Genomic DNA, 10,093 nt, shown 5'->3' with positions numbered 1-10,093 from the left:
GTTGGTCTTTAAGTTTTTTGCAATATGCTCCTCATAGTCCCTTTTTTCCTGCCTGATCACAGTCTTGCATTTGATTTGCCACAGCCTGTGTTCACTTTTATTAATCTCACTTGGACTAGCTTTCCACCGCTTACATCCAACTCTTGGATGTATGCCATCCGGACCTGGTGACTTATTAGTTTTTTAATTCATCTATCAGTTGTAGGACCTCCTCTCTTGTCACCTCAATGTGACTCAGGTCTTTCAACACCCCTTCCAAAATTAGTGGTTCTGGAGCGGGCAAACACTTCTTGTCTTCCACAGTGAAGACGGAGGCAAAAAATGCATTCAGCTTCTCAGCCATTTCCTTATCCTCCTTCAGTAATCCTTTCACCCCTTGGTTATCCAAGGGCCCCACTGCCTCCCTGGCTGGTTTCCTGCTTCTAATATATTTGAAGAAATTTTTTTGTTTGACTTTATGTTTTTGCAATATGCTTCTCATAGTCCCTTTTTTCCTGCCTGATCACAGTCTTGCATTTGATTTGCCACATCCTGTGTTCACTTTTATTAATCTCACTTGGACTAGCTTTCCACCGCTTAAAGGAGTCCTTCTTACCTTTTACAGCTTCCATTACTTTGTTTGTTAACCATGCAGGCCTTTTCTTATACCTGTTTGTGCCTTTCTTAACTTGTGGTATATATTTTATCTGAGCTTCTAGGATTGTAGTTTTAAATAGCCTCCAAGCTTCCCCAAGGGTTTTGACTGTATTTACCTTTCCTTTCAGTTTCCTCTTCACATGCCCCCTCATCTCAGAGAATTTACCCCTTTTAAAGTTAAACGTGGTCGTGCTGGTCTTTTGGGGCAACTCTCTATTTATACAAAACGTGAAATCAATAACGTTATGGTCACTGCTCCCAAGCGGCGCAATCACTTTTACATCTCTCACAAAGTCTTGGGCATTACTTAGTACCAAATCCAGGATCGCCCCACCTCTGGTAGGTTCTGAGACCATCAGCTCCATAGCACAGTCATTGAGAGCATCAAGAAACTCAATCTCTTTCTCTCGACCAGAACACATATTGACCCAATCAATCTGCGGGTAGTTAAAATCACCTATTATGACACAGTTTTTTTTGACTAGCCACTATCTTTAATCCTTCCATCATATTATAATCGTCCTCTATATTTGATTTGGTGTGTGATAACAAACTCTCATAGTTAAATTTCCTTTTGGGCCCTCTATTTCAACCCAAGAGAGAAGACAGGAGGTCCTACAACTGATAGATGAATTAAAAACTAATAAGTCACCAGTTCCGGATGGCATACATCCAAAAGTTCTGAAAGCACTCAAAGTTGAACTTGTGGATCTTCTGAGAACAATATGTAATCTTTCATTGAAATCTGCCTCTGTTCCTGAGGAATGGAAGGTAGCAAATGTCACCCACATCTTTAAAAAGGGTTCCAGAGGAGATCCGGGAAATTACAGGCCAGTCAGTCTGACTTTCAATACCAGGAAAGTTGGTAGAAAGCATTATCAAGGACAGAATGAGTAGGCACATTGATGAACACGGGTTATTGAGGAAGACTCAGCATGGGCTCTGTAAGGGAAGATTTGCTGCACTAACCTGTTACAGTTCTTTGAGGGGGTGAACAAACATGTGGACATAGGAGACCCAATAAATGTTGTTTACCTTGACTTCCAGAAAGCTTTTGATAAAGTTCCTCATCAAAGGCTTCTTAGTAAGCTCGAGAATCATGGAGTAAAAGGACAGGTCCTCTTGTGGATAAAAAAGTGGCTATTTAATAGGAAGCAGAGAGTGAGTATAAATGGGCAGTCTTCACACTGGAGGACGGTAAGCAGTGGGGTGCCGAACGGCTCAGTACTGGGTCCCATGCTCTTTAACTTGTTCATAAATTATTTGGAGTTGGGAGTAAGCAGTGAAGTGGCCATGTTTGCAGATGACACTAAATTGTTCAGGGTGGTGAGAACCAGAAAGGATTGTGAGGAACTCCAAGGGGATCTGTTGAGGCTGGGTGAGTGGGCGTCAATGTGGCAGATGAGATTCAATGTGGCCAAGCGCAAAGTAATGCACATTGGAGCCAAGAATCCCAGCTACAAATACAAGTTGATGGGTTGTGAACTGGCAGAGACTGACCAAGAGAGAGATCTTGGGGTCGTGGTAGATAACTCACTGAAAATGTCAAGACAGTGTGCTATTGCAATAAAAAAGGCGAACGCCATGCTGGGAATTATTAGGAAGGGAATTTAAAACAAATCAGCAAGTATCATAATGCCCCTGTATAAATCGATGGTGCGGTCTCATTTGGAATACTGTGTACAATTATGGTCTCCGCACCTCAAAAAGGATATTATAGCATTGGAAAAAGTGTAGAAAAGGGCAACTAGAATGATTGAAGAGTTGGAACACTTTCCCTATGAAGAAAGGTTAAAACGCTTGGGGCTCTTCAGCTTGGAGAAACGTCGATTGCGGTGTGACATGATAGAGGTTTACAAGATTATGCATGGGATGGAGAAAGTAGAAAAAGAATTACTTTTCTCCCTTTCTCACAATACAAGAACTCGTGGGCATTTGATGAAATTGCTGAGCAGTCGAGTTAAAACGGATAAAAGGAAGTACTTCTTCACCCAACGGGTTATTAACGTGGAATCCACTGCCGCAGGAGGTGATGGCGGCTACAAGCATAGCCAGCTTCAAGAGGGGGTTATATGTATGTATATATATATATATATATATATATATATATATATATATATATATATATATATGTGTGTGTATATATATATATATGTGTGTGTGTGTGTGTGTGTGTGTATATATATATATATGTGTGTTTCTGTGTGTGTATATATAAAAAAATTTTGGTCACTGTGTGATACAGAGTGTTGGACTGGATGGGCCATTGGCCTGATCCAACATCGTTTCTCTTATGTTCTTAGGGTTTCAAAATTTCAGGGGCCCAGAGAATCTGTGTAAAGAGGGTTAGGGGGCCAAAGAAGAAACCTGTGAACATAGTAACATTATATCTTATATTCTAATACTGAAATATGGCACCATCTCTGGATATCTAAATCTATGGATTGGGCCCATTTACACAGAAGTACAACCCCCCCCCCCCCGAGTTTGCAGAAAAATCTGTAAACGGAGAAATGAAGGGGGGCATAAATCCCCTGGACAGAGGAGTGTTGTCTGCACATTATTGTAGCTGTTGGTGGAGTGAAGAGGGGAGGTTGACTGGGAGAACTCCCTCTAGAGCCCAACGGAGTTGAAGTAGTGATATTAGGGTTGGGTGGGATGGGGGGGGGGAGATGGCTCCTTGTTGCCATTGTTGAGGTGAAAAGGCTGGAATCAGGTGAGTTGGGGGACGCACCTTTGTCATCACCTTTGCTGTTGAGGGAGTGAGGCTGCAGTCAAGTGGGATGGGGGGAGCTGCTTCCATCCTCACTGCCAATGAAGTGGTAAGGCTGGGGTTGGATTAGATAGGAAAAACTGCCACCACCAGCATTGTCGAGGTAGCAAAGTGGCCATGAAGGTGGACAAAATGAGGAGAGTGAGCAGAGCATCACATGGAGGACAACGATGGGTGGTGGGGAGAGCTGTGGTGTCATGAGCCCTGACAAGGGTGGGTTGGAGAGGTTAACAGACCTGGAAGAGTTGCCAGCCAGTTCCTTAGCCGAACAACCAGCAGCTGGCCCGTCAATCACTCTCTCCACATTCCAGGCACCAGTGTCAGCTGTTGACAATCAATCTCCCCCAAGCTCTCCTCCTCCATCTCAAGAGTTCGAAGCAGGCTCCGGAAAGAACTTTCAGAGCGAAGACATGAGGCACGCTGATGCTTCAGATCTCTCAGCCCTGAGTTCTAGCAGAGTCACTGCCACCCAGGGAGCAGGCTAATTGAGGCTCCCATATAACTCCCACCCAGGACCTGGTAACCTCGTGGAAGCAATAAGTCGATTCCCTGGCTTGCATCCACGCTCCTTCCTGATCCTACCTGCCTGAATTCTTTGGCACACTGACCCTTTGGGTTTTGGACACTGACTTCTGATTCTGGTTTGCAATTTTGCTTTGGTGACTTGACTTACTGGACTTTGACCTTGGACTGGCTTTGGATTCCTGCCTGCCTGCGCCCTGAGGACATGACAAGTGGCAAGGATATGGGGGTGGGCATAGTGGTGGTCAGGAAGACAAGTTGTAGTAGTGAGAAGAACTGCAGTTAAAAGGAGGAGGAGGTGGGGAGAGCAGTCACAAGGGGTGGGAGGGCAAACATACATCAGCCTGAGGAAAGAGGATGCACTAAGAGGGAAAGGAAGAGAGCTGGTGGGGGTAAGAGAGTGAAAAGGAGAACACTGTGGTTGGAAAATGATGGGAGGAGGTGGCAGGGAGAGGAAAAGGCAGAAGAAGGTAGCTGGGGGTGTAAGAAGTTGTAATGTACTCAGAGACGAGACGTGTTGAAGGCAATGTACTTTATTAAGTGGTACATCACAAGAATGGCTGCTGCGGGCCGGGATCCGCTTTATATATGCTTCAACCCGGAACGGCCCCCAGACTGGCCAGCCCAATCCTGGCCAGTCAAACTTCCCGCCACTGATGGTGATTGGCGGAGAGCCTTCGCGCGCTTCGCCCGGCGACCTAGAACTTCCCCTGGTCGCCTGTGCCACGCGGTGCTTCATTCAGCACGATACACAACACTCCTCCCCCCCCTAGTTAATGTACATAGTCTTGTAAGTAGGCCGGTGCTCTGCGCTCCCGCATCGATCGTCTTGGGGCCCCGTGGAGGGGGTTTCCTCCTGTAGTTCCGTTTCAGCCGGGGTACTGGCCGGCTCGGCTGGCAGATCGGGATCGGCCGGTCTTGGGGCATCGTATGTTGGCAGGGTCGGCGATGCCGCGGCTGGGGTGTCCATTGCTGGACTGTCTCTGCTCACCACTTCCCCCGAGCCGGGGGTTTCCTCGGGCAAGGTGCGGCGGCGCATCTGATCTATGTGCCTTTGCAGGATCTGGCCCCCCTCGGTCGCTACCTTGTAGGACCTAGACCCTGTGACTCTCAGTACCCTGCCCGCTACCCACTCAGGGCCGCTCACGAAGTTCTTTGCGAACACTGGGTCCCCCAGAAAGAACCCCTGTGTGGCTTCCCTGATTTCTGGTGCGCCCGGTCCGGTCCAGGTGGAGCCTATCCAACCGGGTCCAGGTGGAGCCTATCCAACCGGGTTATTAGCTTTCGTCCCATCAGGAGCTCCGTGGGGCTTGACCCTGTTACGGTGTTGGGAGTGACCCTATTGAGGAACAAGAAGGCTGCCAGTCAGTGGTCCCCCTGTATGATGCGACTCAATGCCTCTTTGGTGGTCCGCACCATGCGTTCGGCCTGGCCGTTGGTGGCCGGGTGAAAGGGGGCGGGCCTAATGTGGTATATAAGGTACCGGCTGAGAAACTCCCTAAATTCCCTAGAGGTAAATGCGGTCCCATTGTCCGTGACCAGGGTGTCGGGGATCCCATGGGTGCAAAAAGCCCTCCTCAAGGCCCTGACCGTGGCTGCTGTGGAGGTGGATGCTACGGGGATTACCTCCAGCCACTTCGTGTAGGCGTCGACCAGGATAAAGAATATCTGGCCCTGGTACGGCCCGGCGAAATCTAGGTGGAGGCGGGACCACAGCCGGCGGTTGGATTCCCAGCAGTGGACTGGTGCGCTGTGCGGATCGGGTCTAGACTCCTGGCACGGTTGGCACCGTCTCACCCACCCCTCAATTTCCTCGTCCATGCTTGGCCACCACATGTAGCTGCGGGCCAGGGCTTTCATCCTTACGATCCCCGGGTGGGTTTCGTGTAATGCGTCTAAGACCTGTTTACGCAGCGGGGGGGGGGGGATCACCACCCTACTTCCCCACAGCAGGCACCCCTTATGCGAGGACAGCTCGTCTCTGCGAGATACGAAGGGCCGGAACACGCTATCCAGCTTGCCTGCTGGCCACCCCTTACCCACCCAGTCCAGAACCCATGCGAGTGTGCAGTCCCTGCTCATTGCCCGAGCTACCTCCGCGGTGTGGAGGGGCTGCTCGGGCAAGGACTCCAGGAGCATTATCATGTGGGTCTGCGCAGGGTCGCGTTCTGTTGAGGGAAGGGGTAGACGGCTGAGTGCATCCGCGTGGCCCATGGCTTTTCCGGGCCGGTGAACCAAGGTGTAGGTGTATGAATTTAAAAATTGGTTCCACCTCAGGACCCGCTGTGAGACGATTTGTGGGGTCTGTCTGTCCGGAGCAAGGAGACCCAGGAGTGGCTTGTGGTCGGTGGCGATGGTGAAACGCCTACCGTAGAGATAATCATTGAATTTGTGTACCCCCGCCACAATAGCCAAAGCCTCCTTATCTATTTGCGCATAGTTGCGCTCAGCCGGTGACAGGGTTCTAGAATAATAAGCTACCGGTACCTCCCTCTCGTCCGGGAGTTGGTGCCCCAGGACTGTGCCCACCCCGTATGGAGAAGCGTCGCAGGCCAGGACTAGTGGTAGAGCCTCATCGAAATGGTGGAGGATTGCGTTAGAGACAAGGAGGTCTTTTACCGCCTGAAACGCCGCTGCTTGTCTCTTCCCCCAAACCCATGGTGCCTGTTTGTCTAACAGCCGGTGGAGTGGCTCCGCTATGGCTGCCTTGTGGGGCAAGAAAGAATGGTAGAAATTGAGTAACCCCAAAAAACTTTGGAGCTCTGCCTTGCACGTGGGGGCCAGGGCTTGGACAATGGCTCTGGTCTTGTCTTCCGTCGGGTGAATCTCTGCTGCGTCTACCGCGAAACCCAGGAACTTCACCCTCGGCACCCCCAGTAAACACTTCTCCTTTTTGACTTTAAGCCCTGCCGCTTGGAATCGATGGAGTACTTCTCTCAGGCGGCTGCTGAACTGCTGGGCGTCCGGGGCAGCGATTAAAACATCATCAAAGAACGGTTGCACTCTGGGGATCCCTTTAAGGAGAGAGTCCATTATACTCTGGAAGATCCCCGGAGCCACACTAACCCCAAACTGAAGCCTCCCACCCTGAAAGCCCCCCTGTGGGTCATGATGGTCTGGGCTTCGGCGGTCGTGGCGTCGACCGGCAGCTGCTGGTATGCCTGCGCCAGATCCAGTTTGCCAAAAATCTTGGACCCGGCCAGGGCCGCCAGCACATGGCTGACTACGGGGACGGGGTAGGGGTTGTCTTGGAGAGCCTTATTGATTGTGCATTTGTAATCCGCACATATCCTCACGTCCCCATTAGGTTTGACCAGAGTTACTATGGGGGTTTCCCAGGCCGCGTAGGACACCGGTTCGAGGACCCCCTGTGCTGTAAGGCGGTCCAGCTCCACCTCGATCTTCGGCTTTAAGGCGAACGGGACGCGTCTCGCCTTAAGCCGGATCGGCCTGACCATAGGGTCGAGCGGCAGGGTGATGGGTGGTCCCTTGTAACTCCCTAGGGACCCATCGAAAACGGCTGGGAATTCCCGGCAGACGTCTTCAAAGCTACCCGCTTGCACTTGATCCACCCCCACCAGCTGGATCCCCAGGGGTTGGAACCAGGCCAGCCCCAACAAGGTAGTGAGCTGCCGCTTCACCACCAAGACGTCTAGAGACCCTCGGAACTCCCCTCTCTCTACCCGCACCCGGGCCCAGCCCACAATGTGCACCGGGTTTTTCTGGAAGTCCCTCAGAACAAAATTGGCCGGCCTCGTTTGGAGGCGTCGGTGGGGGCACAGTTTCTTTAGGGTTTCCTCCGATATTATTGAGATGGAGGAACCCGAGTCCACTTCCGTTATGCATGGGCTGCCCTCGATGAGGACCGTCAACTTGACCTTGTCAGGGGCGGAGAGGGGCAAGTTCAGTACCTGCAGGCTGGTTGACGCCGTCGTGTGAGCCTCAGTGGAGTCGTGATGTGTTGACTGCCGCCGGCGGCTGTTCTTGGCCCGGCACGCTCGCGCGATGTGGCCAGTCTTCCTGCAACTTCGGCAGTCCATGTTGCGATATGGGCAGTCCCTTCTCTCGTGGGAGTCGCCGCAGCTCACACACTTGACGGTGGAGGCTCTCTCCGTCGCTCTGGGCCTCACTGATGGTCTTGAGTCCGATCCTTGTGGCCACCGGATTTGGAAGGCCTCTTCCTCCTCTTGATCTTCCGGTGCCACTTCTTCCATGTGGACTGTCTCTCCTCTGGGGTGGCTGTAAGCTCTGGTGGCCCTCTCGAAAGCCGTCGCCTCATTGAAGGCTTGCTGGAGGGTAAGCTCTTCTTTGGCAAAGAGCTTCTGCTGCAGACGCTCGTCCCGGAGGCCCCAGACGAACCGGTCCCTCAGGGCCTCCTCCCGTTTGTCGAACTCGCAATTCCCGGCGATCTGGCGGAGCGCTGCCAGGTAGACTGCCGCTGTTTCCCCGGGCTTCTGATCCCTCTTATGGAACAGGAATCTGCGGGCTACGATGGATGGTTGGGGCGAGAAATGCCCAGTGAGGAGTCTGACGACCTCCCCGTAGGTCCTCTCTGTGAGCTTCGCAGGGGCAGAGAGACCGCGTGGGATCTCGAAGGTTAAGAACATAAGAACATAAGAGAAGCCATGCTGGATCAGGCCAACGGCCCATCAAGTCCAACACTCTGTGTCACACAGTGGCAAAAAATGTTATATACACACATACACTGTGGCTAATAGCCACTGATGGACCTGTGCTCCATACACTGTGGCTAATAGCCACTGATGGACCTGTGCTCCATACACTGTGGCTAATAGCCACTGATGGACCTGTGCTCCATATTTTTATCTAAACCCCTCTTGAAGGTGGCTATACTTGTGGCCGCCACCACCTCCTGTGGCAGTGAATTCCACATGTTAATCACCCTTTGGGTGAAGAAGTACTTCCTTTTATCCGTCTTAACCTGTCTGCTCAGCAATTTCATCGAATGCCCACGAGTTCTTGTATTGTGAGAAAGGGAGAAAAGTACTTCTTTCTCTACTTTCTCCATTCCATGCATTATCTTGTAAACCTCTATCATGTCACCCCGCAGCGAGGTTGCCTCGCCACAGACGCTCAACAGGACGTCCCTCATTCTGTTGTCATCTGTAATGAGGTTGGCCCGCAGGTAGCAGTCAACCCGTTCAGTGTATGTTTCCCACCGCTCGGGATGGTCTGGGTTGAATTCAGCCAGATGGCCCGTCGTTATGCTAGAGTTCGCCATGGTGGCAGTGGGCTTCTCTGTTCCTGTGGTGCGGTGCCTTCCTCGCCTCCAGCCAGTTCAGGTTCCCCTCGGGGACGCCTGCCTAGCTAAATCCCACCTTCATCGCCAGTGTAATGTACTCGGAGACGAGACGTGTTGAAGGCAATGTACTTTATTAAGTGGTACATCACAAGAATGGCTGCCGCGGGCCGGGACCCACTTTATATATGCTTCAACCCGGAACGGCCCCCAGACTGGCCAGCCCAATCCTGGCCAGTCAAACTTCCTGCCACTGATGGTGATTGGCGGAGAGCCTTCACGTGCTTCGCCCGGCGACCTGGAACTCCCTCTGGTCACCTGTGCCACGCGGTGCTTCATTCAGCACGATACACAACGGAAGTGCTTAATTTTCATGGCCCTTTCTTACATGCCCAAGGAAATGCTGATCGCCACTTTCACTTGATTTATCAATATTGATAGAAAGATCAAGAGAATCCAGGAAACTTACTGGAATACAGTTTTGCTTGCTGGGAGCTGCATAATTATTGCCTTAGTGCAAACACTTTTTGTCTAACTCAAATGGACTAAGAAAAATCTTGTTTCTGGTTCAGAGGTAGAGAATAACTTTCTAGATACGCTGTGTGCACCATTCTAAATGTCCCTGTGGTCCAAACTAAACATGTTGGCATCCTCATGGCCTCCACAGGGATGATGCTGCTATTTAAAAATTATTTTAAAACTAGGAATAAAGCCCATTGAAGAAAAAATACAATGGGCTGTAGAAAGAGGCTCTGAGCAAGTGTCCCTCCAACCCTTGCTGTCTTCCCACCCACCCAAGTGTAGGCATTCACTCCTCCCACCTCAAGGGAGCTGATCTCCTTCTGGAGAGCAGTTGTAATTCTGAGTGATCTCCAGCCCTCACATGGAGATTAGCAACAATG

Source organism: Heteronotia binoei, chromosome 1 (assembly GCF_032191835.1).
Source record: "Heteronotia binoei isolate CCM8104 ecotype False Entrance Well chromosome 1, APGP_CSIRO_Hbin_v1, whole genome shotgun sequence".
In the NCBI taxonomy this organism is placed as follows: Eukaryota; Metazoa; Chordata; class Lepidosauria; order Squamata; family Gekkonidae; genus Heteronotia; species Heteronotia binoei.
The sequence above is the reverse complement of the archived record's forward strand: the minus strand, read 5'-3'. Positions refer to the sequence as shown.